This window comes from Canis lupus, chromosome 12 (assembly GCF_011100685.1).
Source record: "Canis lupus familiaris isolate Mischka breed German Shepherd chromosome 12, alternate assembly UU_Cfam_GSD_1.0, whole genome shotgun sequence".
NCBI lineage: Eukaryota > Metazoa > Chordata > Mammalia > Carnivora > Canidae > Canis > Canis lupus.
Window position 1 is genome coordinate 43192387 of NC_049233.1, and position 13920 is coordinate 43206306.

General features: G+C 40.5%; 1 long non-coding RNA gene across 1 annotated transcript in view; it reads left to right on the forward strand.

Moving 5' to 3' along the window:
- The first annotated feature begins 2839 nt into the window (after nucleotides 1–2839).
- LOC119874206 overlaps nucleotides 2840–13920 on the forward strand; it is a 165543-nt gene continuing 154462 nt past the window's right edge. Inside the window, exon 1 of the long non-coding RNA XR_005367968.1 lies at nucleotides 2840–2961. This is a non-coding gene — a long non-coding RNA (uncharacterized LOC119874206). The remainder of the gene's footprint in view (nucleotides 2962–13920) is intronic.

Genomic DNA, 13920 nt, shown 5'->3' on the forward strand with positions numbered 1-13920 from the left:
AAGGCAGAATTGGAGTCAATGGGTAACTGCTAAAAAGAGGCGCGTTTTTAACTATGCACAAAAGAACTTTCTAACAATGAGATGTATCCTAAAAGAATGGAGTGTTGATGGCTCGTAGGTAGACTGACAATGGAGATATTTTGCAAGCAGTGGGTGGATTATGAAGAGGGTGAGATGATATTTATTTATATTAAATTATAATTCTTATCATTACAATACATTAAATGTCTACTATATTAAATGTCTACTATATGCCATGCTCTGATAGGGGTGCTTTACATACGCTATCACATGTATGGGTGAGCTGCTGTGCAAATTGCCATGGGAGAGAATTCATCAGTGGCTAGATAGATGGTCTAGATGGTGGTCCTCAAACTCTAGTACAGAGGATTTGGTGAAGCACAGTTTGCAAGGCCACCCCCAGAGTTTCTGATTCAGTAGGTCTGGAGAAGATCCTCAGAATTCACATTTTTTAACAAGTTTTCAGGTAATACTGATGTTGCTGGTTCAGGAACTATGGTTTGAAACCCACTGATATAGATTATCTCCAACTTCATTTCAATGCTAAAGACTTAAAGTTTCAATAACTACCTTAACTTTTCTCTAGGAGAAACAGAGAGCTCCTCGCTTCCTCAGAGCAGACCTTAAAATGGCAAAGTAACTTTTAAAAAATCAGATCACTGAAAAATATCAATTGGTTTACCACTTAGGCTACCGTGCCCCATCATTCCCTCACTTCTTTCTTAAAATGCTGGTTTCCCCCCCTTTTTTTTTTCAGTAGAGTTAAAATGCCATAGTTTTGAAATGAGCAGACAAAAAAGCAAATTTTCCTTTCTTTACCTTAGTTCTTCATTATTATGCAATTTCAGACACTCTTGTTACCTCCCAGGATCTAAGGATTAATGAAATGAAATCTGAAAAAAAAATAGCTAATGCTGTAAAAAAAATTATTACCAGTACGATGTAATGAGAATATTGTTAAAGGGTTTCAAAATTCCGGAAAGATAAATCTTTTTGGCCAAGGGTAAGCATGGGAGTATTTGCAGATGGTGGTGTGTGTGTACATATATTCCATAAAAAAGTAACATTTTATCCCTCATTGCTTCAGGTGGCTTCTCTTTGCTATTTTTAATGCTTTCATTATTTGGATTTGCAGCACCCCAGGGGTCTTTAGCTATTTCAAGAAGTGTCATGAAATTCTGAAAAGTTTCTCAAAATAACACGTAAGTCACTTCAATTGAAAAAGATACATATTTTCTGTACAGAAATTTTCCAAAGTGATGAAAGGGACAAAAGGGGATGTTTAGAACTGAAATAAACAACAAAAAAAATTTACTGATATGGTATTTACACTTTCATTCTGTGCTGGTTCCCAAATGAATCGCAAAGTTGTGTTCTGTGCCCACAGACAATTGGCATCTAAATCAAATGCAAAATGCCCCACATATTTTGAAATGAAAAAACATCGCATATTCTCAGGCAATTCTTAATTATCTCATTAACAGACTGTTTGTAATGGCTGAAAGCCCTAATGATTGTTTCTCTTTAATCTGAGACTATTTTTTGTACTTAGAGGTGAAAAGCTGTTTTCCTGATGACCTAGGAAGTAATGTTAAATGTGTCGCTAAGAGAAGCTGAAAGATGATTCACAACCCTTTCGAAAAAGGCAGTTTTCTTCTCAAATCTGACAAACTCTTTTCTCTTAAAACTGTTCCTAGAGCTGGGGAAAGGAGCCAATCTCTGCATTTGAAAGGGCTTCTGGACCTCTCTAGGTAAAAAGAGGGAGCTGAGATAGTAACATTATGATTACATCAATTTGGTCCTAATAAAAATTATTTGATTTTGAAAACTAATAAGCTGCTAATTGTCTGTATATGACAAAGGAGGGCCACATTCCTTTCGAATAGCAAGCACAGTTGTTTTGTTCTTCTTTATAAATGAGCAACAGATGGGCCAGGGAAGATCCCATATATCTGCGACTCGGCTGGCTGTGTGCTCCGATGAAACAGAGCAGTAGGAAAGGCCTGAATTCTCAAGTTAGCACCATCATTTCCAGCTTTCTCTGTTCTTCATGTCCACTCTCTCTGGACACATCATGGTTCCCCACTTCTCCTTGCTCCATTTTCAGCCCCTTAAACTGATGCCAACTTTTCATAAATAAAAACATCTCATTCACACTTCCCCCAGAAATGCAAACATGTCCCTCCGGATTAGGGGAGGGAAAACTCTAGTCAGCAATCTCTGTATTTTCTTTGTAGCCTAGCAACGGCATGGGTGTGGTTGTGTTTCATTTTCTGTAACTGGCATTATAAATATAATAGTTTTGTTATATTTTTTATAAAATAAAAACAAACGACAAGATCAATTATGTCTTCTCAGATTTTACAATTGCCTCCTCCTACCCCACTCCTCTATCCCCCAGAGATTCTGGTATTTCTCTTAGAATCCTTTTCTCCAGTTGAGAATTGTTGCTCTGATTTCTCTGTCTTGAGCAGGACTGACTATGTAACTTGTGGGGCCCCATGCAACATGACTATACAGGTTCCAGTGTTAAAAAATTATTAAGAACTTCAAGACAGCAAGAGCAGAGCCCCGAAGGTAGAGCCTTTGTACGCTTGGGGTCCTGAATGACTACACAGATCAGAGCCGTGAAGTTGGCCATGAATCGTTAACTTTGCAGTTTCTGCTACTCCTGTGACTCACTCTGTGTTTCCTAACTCTTGATTCCTAAGAGTAACTATCTGATTGGCTGAGATAAGCATTTTATTCCAAGATGTGTCACTGGTTGCTAGCAAGCCTATTTCCTGGAGGTCCCTTGGTCAGCTAAGTGTGTCACGACCAAGCAATTGTGTGTGACCAGGGTAAGAGGGTTGGAATGGGAATAGAGAGTGGATCTCCCCGGCACAGGACATGACCCTCGATGCAGCTGGGACAGTGGACGAGGCAGTTTTCCAAAGGAGGGTATGTAAGTAGGCAATCACTGACATTGTTAGTACAAAATATAACAACGTGTATTTCCAGTTTGAGCCTGCTGTCTGTGTGTGTAAAATGGAGACACAATATTTTGGAGAGTAGTTTAGGGACTACAAATGAGAGAGTGGCCTAAACAAGTTAGATGTAAAGCCCTGACAAATAACTGTGATTGCCACCGCAACTGAGGGAGCTCAGACATAGAGAAAACTAATTTAATATTTCAAATGGCCCAACACTCAAAAATGTTATGTACAATGTTAGGCTATTAGGACTACGCTCTTGTGGTAGATCCTCAGGATGACTATTACCGTGAACTAGACAACACAGATTCCATGTTCTGAGGGCAGACACACACTAGGGATTGCAGCTTTGTTCAGATATACATAGGAGTTGCTATTAGAACTGAATGAGAACAAAGAGACAATCTACTTAATAGACTGTGGCTTGTGATATTTGTAATCTGTTGATGAAATAACATGTTTCATTAAAAAAAAAAAAAAAAGAATTTTCTAACATTATCCCAAGAAAGGTTTAAGTGCCCTTGATTCTGTCAGGAACTAGGAATGATTATCCTGCTCTAGATCATTATTACTGTGATCACACCAGTTCTTCCTCTAGGCTTAAAAAGCTCATTCCTGTATTTTTTCCTCCCTGAGGATTTGTGTCTAATCAGTGATCTCCTTCCAATTTAACCACTGGATCTAGTCATGGGGTTTTAACCTCAGGCCCTACTTTTTACCCTCCCCTTTCCCTTGTCCCACTTAAGCTGAATTTTATAATCTGTACAAGAATTTAAATTGGTCACATGAAGAGTTTTGAAACATTAAGGATTTTGAATTCCAACAGTGGTATCAGTAGCTTTTGATGTTCAGGAACTTTCCCCCGTATGTGAGACTGTGTGTGTGTTTAAAGAATATTAAAAAAAAAAAAAAAATTTAGGTTTACAACAGTATAAGAAAAAGTTCAAATTGCAAAAGCCAGGAGTTAGACCATATGGAAATTCTGACACAGTCTTATGTGATAAATGCTACTCACCAAATGAATTATTACAAAGAAACTTTCTCATTATTCAGTACTCAAGGGAATTGGGAAAATAAAAGTTTAAAAACTAGGGCGTTGGGGGAAAAAAAAAGAAGCCCATGTCGGGGAATTTGGTGAGTAGGTGAGGATTGTTGGTTAAACTGGGAATGCCTGCTTTCTTTGTTGTAGCAGGCACAGGCAGAATGGGCATGCATCTGCATAATCCTATTATGTGCTGCCTGCTACACTTAGCATTCCCAATGACACTTAACATTTATCAGAATCACTACAATCACAGAATCACTACACACACCATCTTAGCAGTTTCAACAGATTTCCAAAGATCGGTGGCAGCACTAAGTAAGATAGATTCTACTAACTACTCTACAAATACTTAATTGAAGAATGTGTGCTTATATGTACGGGCTACTATATGTTTGTGTACTTAGCCAGCATGTTGTAGAAAACTGTTTGTTTTTTAACAGTTGTTTCTAGGCAGAAGTAATTTCAAAACCCTTTAGTTTAGTTTTTTTTTTTTTTTTGAATGTCAGCTACTGCACAGATACAAAAAGTCACATGCTTAGAGAAAATGGAATTATAAGCAGCCTTAGGATATTACCCTTTCCCTTCCACCATTCAAAAATCAATTAACTTTCCATTTCGGTACAACACACTAGGACAAGGAAAGAGCTCATAAGAAAAGCAAGATTTCAAAAATGTGATGAGGAGTTTATCAAAATGCCTTAAACAGTTCTTAATGTGGGGAGAAGAATTTTTAACTCACGGATATTCCAGTGCTCTCAGGAGTTTTGGGAGAACATATTATCATAGGTTTTGAAAACCATCAATCTCATGAAGAAAAAAAATCTAAATATGTTTAGTACTAGGAAAAATGATACCTTATTTTCTCTCCCCATGTAGGTGAAAGCTACAGAACTATATTTTAACCATTAGTTTGTCAATGAAGAGTGAAAAAATAATAATTTCCTGTGGGTCCAGATTGGTACAAATGGAATTTTGAGCACTTTCAAGAGCTTCCTGTTTGGATTTTGCATAGTATGGTAGAGCTCTGATTTTCTGATGATCGGAAATTCACTTTGGACTATGGCTAATATGATCAGATATCCCATTTTCCTGGGTCAGTCACGGTTTGTGCCTGGTATCTTGGTATCCCATCTGCTTTACTATTAGTCCAGAATGCATTAAAAAATTTTTAATGATGCCTTATTAATAGTGGCATTAAAATAAGCCAGGGTATTAGATAGACCTCCATTTTGTAGTTTCAGTTTCTGATACAGTGTTATTTAGTAGCATGTAAAACACGCATGTAGTGATCATAGTTCACACTCAACATGCAGTTAAACGTGAAGGATGACCAGTGACAAGTCTTTTTGTTTTTTGTATATTTTTCATTGAAGTTCAATTTGCCAACATGAAGTATAACACCCAGGGCTCATCCCACAAAGTGCCCCCCTCAGTGCCCATCACCCAGTCACCCCATCCCCCCGCCCACCTCCCCTTCCACTATCCCTTGTTCGATTCCCAGAGTTAGGAGTCTCTGATTTTCTATCACCCTCACTGATGTTTCCCACTCATTTTCTCTCCTTTCCCCTTTATTCCCTTTCACTATTTTTTATATTCCCCGAATGAATGAGAACATATAATGTTTGTCCTTCTCCGATTGACTTACTTCACTCAGCATAATACCCTCCAGTTCCATCCACATTGAAGCAAATGGTGGGTATTTGTCGTTTCTAATGGCTGAGTAATATTCCATTGTATACATAGACCACATCTTCTTTATCCATTCATCTTTCGATGGACACCGAGGATCCTTCCACAGTTTGGCTATTGTGGACATTGCTGCTAGAAACATCGGGGTGCAGATGTCCCGGCGTTTCATTGCATCTGTATCTTTGGGGTAAATCCCCAGCAGTGCAATTGCTGGGTCATAGGGCAGTTCTATTTTTCACTCTTTGAGGAACCTCCACACAGTTTTCCAGAGTGGCTGTACCAGTTCGTATTCCCACCAACAGTGCAAGAGGGTTCCCCTTTCTCCACATCTTCTCCAAAATTTGTGGTTTCCGGTCTTGTTAATTTTCCCCATTCTCACTGGTGTGAGGTGGTATCTCATTGTGGTTTTGATTTGTATTTCCCTGATGGCAAGGGAAATGGAACATTTTCTCATGTGCTTGTTGGCCATGTCTGTGTCTTCCTCTGTGAAATTTCTGTTCATGTCTTTGCCCCTTTTCATGATTGGATTGTTCCTTCAGTGTTGAGTTTAATAAGTTCTTTATAGATCTTGGATACTAGCCCTTTATCTGATATGTCATTTGCAAATATCTTCTCCCATTCTGTAGGTTGTCTTTGAGTTTTGTTGACTCTATCTTTTGCTGTGCAGAAGCTTTTTATCTTGATGAAATCCCAACAGTTCATTTTTGCTTTTGTTTCCCTTGCGTTCATGGATGTATCTTGCAAGAAGTTGCTGTGGCCAAGTTCAAAAAGGGTGTTGCCTGTGTTCTCCTCTAGGATTCTGATGGCTTCTTGTCTCACATTTAGATCTTTCATCCTTTTTGAGTTTACCTTTGTGTATGGTGTAAGAGAATGGTCTAGTTTCATTCTTCTGCACCTGGCTGTCTGTCCAATTTTCCCAGCACCATTTATTGAAGAGACTGTCCTTTTTCCAGTGGATAGTCTTTCCTGTTTGTCAAATATTAGTTGACCATAGAGTTGAGGGCCCAGTTCTGGGTTCTCTCTTCTGCTCCATTGATCTCTGTGTCTGTTTCTGTGCCAGTACCACAGTGTCTTGATGACCACAGCTTTGTAGTACAACCTGAAATCTGGCATTGTGATGTCCCCGGCTCTGGTTTTCTTTTTCAATATTCCCCTGGCTATTCAGGGTCTTTTCTGATTCCACACAAATCTTAAGATTATTTGTTCCAACTCTGTGAAGAAAGTCCATGGTATTTTGATAGGGATTGCACTGAATGTGTAAATTACCACACATTGTCGGTAGCATTGAATTTTCATGATATTAATTCTTCCAATCCATGAGCATGGAATATTTTTCCATCTCTTTGTGTCTTCCTCAATTTCTTTCAGAAGTGTTCTGTAGGTTTTAGGGTATAGATCCTTTACCTCTTTGGTTAGGTTTATTCCTAGGTATCTTATGTTTTTAACTGCAATTGTAAATGGGATTGACTCCTTAATTTCACTTTCTTCAGTCTCATTGTTAGTGTATAGAAATGCCACTGATTTTGGGCATTGATTTTGTATCCTGCCACACTGCCAAATTGCTTTATGAGTTCTAGCAATCTTGGGGTGGAGTGTTTTGGGTTTTCTAGGTACAGTATCATGTCATCTGCAAAGAGGGAGAATTTGACTTCTTCTTGGCCAATTTGAATGCTTTTTATTTCTTTTTGTTGTCTGCTGAGGCTTGGACTTCTAGTACTATATTGTATAACAGTGGTGAGAGTGAACATCCCTGTCGTGTTCCTGATCTTAGGGGAAAGGCTCCCTGTGTTTCCCCCATTGAGATGATATTTGCTGTGGGCTTTTGTAGATGGCTTTTAAGATGCTGAGGAATGTTCCCTCTATCCCTACACTCTGAAGAGTTTTTTTTTTTTTAAATATTTTATTTATTTATTCATGAGAGACACAGACTGAGAGAGAGAGAGAGGCAGAGACACAGGCAGAGGGAGAAGCAGGCTCCATGCCTGGAGCCTGATGTGGGACTTGATCCCGGGACTCCAGGATCACACCCTGGACCAAAGGCAGGCGCCAAACCGCTAAGCCACCCAGGGATCCCCCACTCTGAAGAGTTTTGATCAGGAATGGATGCTGTATTTTGTCAAATGCTTTCTCTGCATCTATTGAGAGGATCATATGGTTCTTGTTTTTTCTCTTGTTGATATGATCAATCACATTGATTGCTTTACAAGTGTTGAACCAGCATTGTGTCCCGGGGATAAATCCCACTTGGTCATGCTGAATAATCTTCTTTTATTTTTAAGATTTTATTTATTTATTTATGGCAGACACACACACAGAGAGAGAGAGAGAGAGAGAGAGAGAGGCAGAGACACAGGCAGAGGGAGAAGCAGGCTCCATGCAGGGAGCCCAACATGGGACTCGATCCCAAGACCTCAGGATCTCGCTGTGGGCTGAAGGCGGCGCTAAACCACTGAGCCACCCGGGGTGCCCTGAATAATCTTCTGAATGTACTGTTGGATTCTATTGGCTTGTATCTTGTTGAGAATTTTTGCATCTGTGTTCATCAGGAATATTGGTCTATAATTCTCCTTTTTGGTGGGGTCTTTGGTTTTGGAATTAAGGTGATGCTGGCCTCATAAAACAAGTTTGGAAGTGTTCTGTCCCTTTCTATCTTTTGGAACAGCTTTAGTAGAATAGGTATTGTTTCTTCTTTAAACGTTTGATAGAATCCCCTGAGAAGCCATCTGGCCCTGGACTTTTTTGTCTTGGGAGGTTTTTGATGACTGCTTCAATTTCCTCCCTGGTTATCCTCCTGTTCAGGTTTTCTGTTTCTTCCTGTTCCAGTTTTGGTAGTTTGTGGTTTTCTGGAAATGCGTCCATTTCTTCTAGATTGCCTAATTTATTGGCATATAGCTGCTCATAATACGTTTTTAAATTGTTTGTATTTCCTTGGTATTGGTGGTGATCTCTCCTTTCTCATTCGTGATTTTATTAATTTGAGTCTATTCTCTTTTGTTTTTAATAAGGCTGGCTAATGGTTTATCTATCTTATTAATTCTTTCAAAGAACAAACTCCTGGTTTTGTTGATCTGTTCCACAGTTCTTCTGGTCTCTATTTCATTGAGTTCTACTCGAATCTTTATTAACTCTCTTCTTCTGCTGGGTGTGGGATCTATTTGATGTTTTTTCTCTAGCTCCTTTAGGTGCAAGGTTAGCTTTTGTATTTGAGTTCTTTCCAGTTTTTTGATGGATGCTTGTATTGCGATGTAGTTCCTCCCTCAGGACTGCTTTTGCTGTATCCCAAAGATTTTGAATGGTGTGTCTTCATTTTCATTCGTTTCCATGAATCTTTTTAATTCTTCTCTAATTTCCTGGGTGACCCAGTATGTGGTCTATTCTGGAGAAAGTTCCATGTGCACTTGAGAAGAACGTGTATTCAATTGCATTCAGATGCAAGGTTCTGTATGTATCTGTGAAATCCATCTGGTCCAGTGTATCATTTAAAGCTCTTGTTTCTTTGGTGATGTTGTGCTTAGAAGATCTGTCATTTGCAGAAAGTGCCATGTTGAAACCTTCTACTATTAGTGTATTATTATCTAAGTATCTCTTTACTTTGGTTATTAGTTGATTGATATACTTGGCAGCTCCCACATTAGGGGCATAAATATTCATGATTGCTAGGTCCTCTTGTTGGATAGATCCTTTTAGTATGATATAGTGTCCCTCTTCATCTCTTACTACAGTCTTTGGGATAAACTTTAATTTATGTGATATGAGGATTGCTACCCCAGCTTTCTTTTGAGGACCATTAGAAGGTAAATGTTTCTCCAACCTTTCATTTTCAGGCTGTAGGTGTCTTTAGGTCTAAAATGAGTCTCTTGTAGACAGCAAATAGAAGGGTCTTGCTTTTTTACCCAGTCTGAAACCTTGCGTCTTTTGATGGGATCATTTAGCCCATTCACATTCAAAGTAACTATTGAAAGATATGAATTTAGTGTCATCGTAATACCTACTCAGTCCTTGTTTTTGTGGATTATTTCTTTGGGCTTCCTCTTTCTTCTACAGGGTCCCCCTTAATATTTCTTGCAGAGCTGGTTTGGTGGTCACATATTCTGTTGGTTTCTGCCTATCTTGGAAGTTCTTTATCTCTCCTTCTACTCTGAATGAGAACCTTCTGGATATAGTATTCTTGGCTGCATGTTCTTCTCATTTAGTACTGCCAGCCCTTTCTGGCCTGCTCAGTCTCTGTGGAAAGATCTGCTGTTAATCTAATTTTTTCTCCCCATATAAGTTAGGGATCTCTTCTCTCACTGCTTTAAGGATTTTCTCTTTATCTTTGGAATTTGCAAGTTTCACTATTAAATGTCGAGGTGTTGAACAGTTTTTATTGATTTTGGGGGGGAAACCTCTCATCTCCTGGATATGAATGCCTGTTTCTCTCCCCATAGTAGGGAAGTTCTCAGCTATGATTTGTTCAAATATGCTTTCTGGCCCTCTGGCCCTCTCAGCGTTCTCTGGGACCCCAATTATACATATATTTTTCCTTCTGAGGCTGTCATTTATTTCCTTTAACCTTTCCTCATGGCGTTTTAATTGTTTTTCTCTTTTTTCCTCAGCTTCCTTCCTTGCCATCAGAACTTGTCTTCTATGTCGCTTGTCTTCTATGTTGCTCACTCTTTCTTCTACCTCATTAACCCTCGTGTTAGGACCTCGAATTTGGATTGCATCTCATTTAATTGATTTTTAATTTCAGCCTGATTAGATCTAAATTCCGCAGTCATGAAGTCTCTTGCATCCTTTATGCTTTTTTCCAGAGCCAGTAGCTTTCCAGTAGCTTTATAATTGTGCTTCTGAATTGGTTTTCTGACATTGAATTGTAATCCAAAATCTATAACTCAGTGGCAGAGAGCACTGTTTCTGATTCTTTCTTTTGTGGTGAATTCTTCCTTCTAGTCATTTTGCTCAGTGCAGAGTAGCTGTGTGAGTGGGCTGAGTCAATAATATCAACCACGACCCTAGTAAATTTCACCCTAGATTATTCTGATGAGGTCAGAGGCCAGAAATTGAAAACAAAGATCAGAATGAAATAAAACAAAAAGACCATCAAAATGAAAAACAAATGTTAAAGCAAAGTAGTAAAAAATAAAAGGCTAAGAATCCCCAAGAAGAAGAGGAAAAAAAAAAAAAAGAGAGAAAAGAAAAAAATGGGGAGGGGTACTGGGAGATAGTGGTGGTGACGAAGTTGTAGTGGAAGGAGAATGTAGTCTACCTGAGAGGTTCTAGAGAGTGATCCTATTGTTTCTGAATATATTAAGTTCTGTAGGTTAGAAGATACTCAGTCCCAGATTTATATAAACGAGAAATACTTGTACAAATCCCCAACATTGACTACCAAAATATAAATGAGATAAAAGACGGGGGCAGAATGGGAATGAGGAATCTCACAGAATGAACCAGCACGGTATACCACTTGGTTCTGGGTGCATGCTGGTCATGTTTTAGAAGGTATTAACTTCCTCCACTGTAGAACAAAATGAGGCAGAGAAAACAAAAAACAAAACAAAACAAAACAAAAAAACATCTTGTATATCTCCCAAAATTAAGTTGAGTATGTTGAAAGGAATCTAGAAGTGGAAAATATATCTAAGACCTGTACTTGTAGAAATATGAAAGTCAAAAAAGAAGAATCTTAAAAATGAAGAGGTGGTAAAATATTGTAGTTAAGGTGAGAAAAGAAAAAAAATTGAAAATTTACAGTCTGATATAAAAACAAATGTACTAGAAAAAGGAAGAAAAAAAAAAAAAACAGGAGGGGTATCATCTAGTTCTATATACTATAAATCCCTCAACCTCCCCTGGAGCTTTCCAGCACTGCTTGGTCAAGAACTTGCTCTTCCCCTGTCCTTCCAGCTGGTATTCTGGGGAAGGGACTGCTGTGCTAATTCTCAGGTGTGTGCACCTGGGGGAGCTGCCCTACCCCCCCCGCCGGGTGCCGGGCTCACTGGGACCTGGTTACCTCATGAGGCCCCTGCTCCCTGGTGGCCCTGTTCCGTCACAGGCACAAGGTGACACCAGGAGGAACAACAGCACTGGCTGCAGCCAGCTCCCCAGCCCTGGAGTCAGCTCCCGCAGTAACCACCGCAGTTCCCAGGCCACACTGGCCTGGATGCTCCCAGGGTGGGGGCGTTGACCCGCCACAGCTCGGGGGTGCCCAGCAGTAGAGTGTCCTCACTGTCCTGTGCCCTCCCTGCCTCTGCCTGTCCCAGGGGAGCATAGGATCCCAGCTGTGTCCCCTCGGTGCCCTGGGGTCCGGGGCCTGCGCGCTGGAATCCCGCTCCCGGGCCGGGGCTCCCCAAGGCAGCAGGGCGCAGCCCCCTCCGCCCCGAGCCCCCGCCTGACTCACCGGCTTCTCCCCGAGGCCCCGCTGGGGCGCTCCAGCCCTTTACCGCGCTAGGCCCGTGGGGTGTGGGGCGCTCTCCCCCGGGCGCACCTCCTCTGTTAGTGACCCCCGGAGACTGGAGGCCTCTCCGCCCCTCCTGCAATCCTGCCCGGGTTCCCTGCTAAGCGCCTTTCCGACCGGGAAGAACCCGGTGCAGATTTTTAAAGTTCCCACTTTTCCAGTCTGAGCCTTCCTGTCCTGGAGGCTCCCCCAGGCCTTAGCCCGGCTCCTCTGGGGGCCCCTCCCCTACTTGATTCTGTTTTATTTTTTTCCGCCTTCCTACCTTGTTAGAAGCGAAAACCCTTCTCTCTGTAGCATTCCAGCTGTTCTCTCTTCAAATCTCAGGTCAAAAAAAAAAAAAAAAAAAAAATCTCAGGTCAAATTCGTAGGTGTTCAGGATGGTTTGAAAGTTATCTAGGTAAGTGGTGGGGCCAGGTGAGTTGAGGACCCTACTCCTCTGCCATCTTGCCCCCTTTCGACCAGTGACAATTTATTGTTCCTTGGCTGACTTTTTCCAGAGATAATTTTTTATTTCATTTTTAAAAAGATTTTATTTATTTATTCATGAGAGACAGAGAGAGAGAGGCAGAAACATAGGCAGAGGAAGAAGCTGGCTTCCTGCAGGGATCCTGGTACAGGACTCAGTCCTGGGACCCTGGGATCACACCCTGAGCATCCAAGGCAGATGCTCAATGGCTGAGCCACCCAGGCATCCCTCCAGAGAGAATTTAACTAACACCTGTATTAACTATCTAGTACTACATACTAAACCACCCCAAATATAGTGGCTAAAGATAATAAACCATTCTTATGGTTTACTAATTCTGTGGATTGACCGGCTGCTCTTCTATTAATCTCATCAGGGCTTACTTGTGCGGCTCACTTAGTTGGTGACTGGGATATGTTTGAAGGCCCAAAATGACTTCACTCATATGTCTGTGGTTTTGGTACTGGCTGTCAGCTGGCATGATATGGTACTCCTCCATGTGGCCTCTATCTGGACTTTTTCATAGCATGATGGTCTCAGGGTTCCATGGTAGAAGCTGGAAGCCTTACTACTAAGGCTTAGGCTCCTGAATTCATACAACATAATCTTTAATACATTCTATTGGTCAAAGCAAGTTCAAGAGAATGGATAAACAGATACCATCTCTTGATGGAAGAGTGACAACATTTCATTGCAAAAGAGCATTTACACAGAAAAGCAGGCTTTGTTGGAGGCCATTATTATACTGATCTACCACACCTTATTTTAAAGGGTAGCACATACAGCTCTTCCTAATAAATTGAGGTATGCTTACATACAAGTAGCTGGGGACACCTGACTCATTCTTTCTCTAATGGTGGAGAGAGAAGTATCTGATAATATTAACTCCACTGGCCACTTGATGTACCAGCTGGTTGTATCTTTTTCTACACTGAGATGCATGCACAAAGCTCCTGGATCTCTATCCTGAAGCGTTGCTGAGAAACATGGACAAAAGTAGATTAGGCAAGCATGAAATGTGTATAGGAAACAGAAGCCAAGGAGTTCTACAAACATTGATTTAATTTTTTAGTAATACTTTACCCTTTTGCAATAAATAGTTTAAGAAGCACTGAACTTTTAAAAAGTTCAAGACTAGGGCACCTGGATGGTTCATTTGGTTAAGCTTCTGACTCTTGGTTTCAGCTCAGGGTATGATCTCAGGGTAGTGAGATTGAGCCCTGCCTTGGGCTCTGCATTCAACATATTTACTTGAGATTCTCTCCCCCTTCATTTGCTGCTCTCCCTG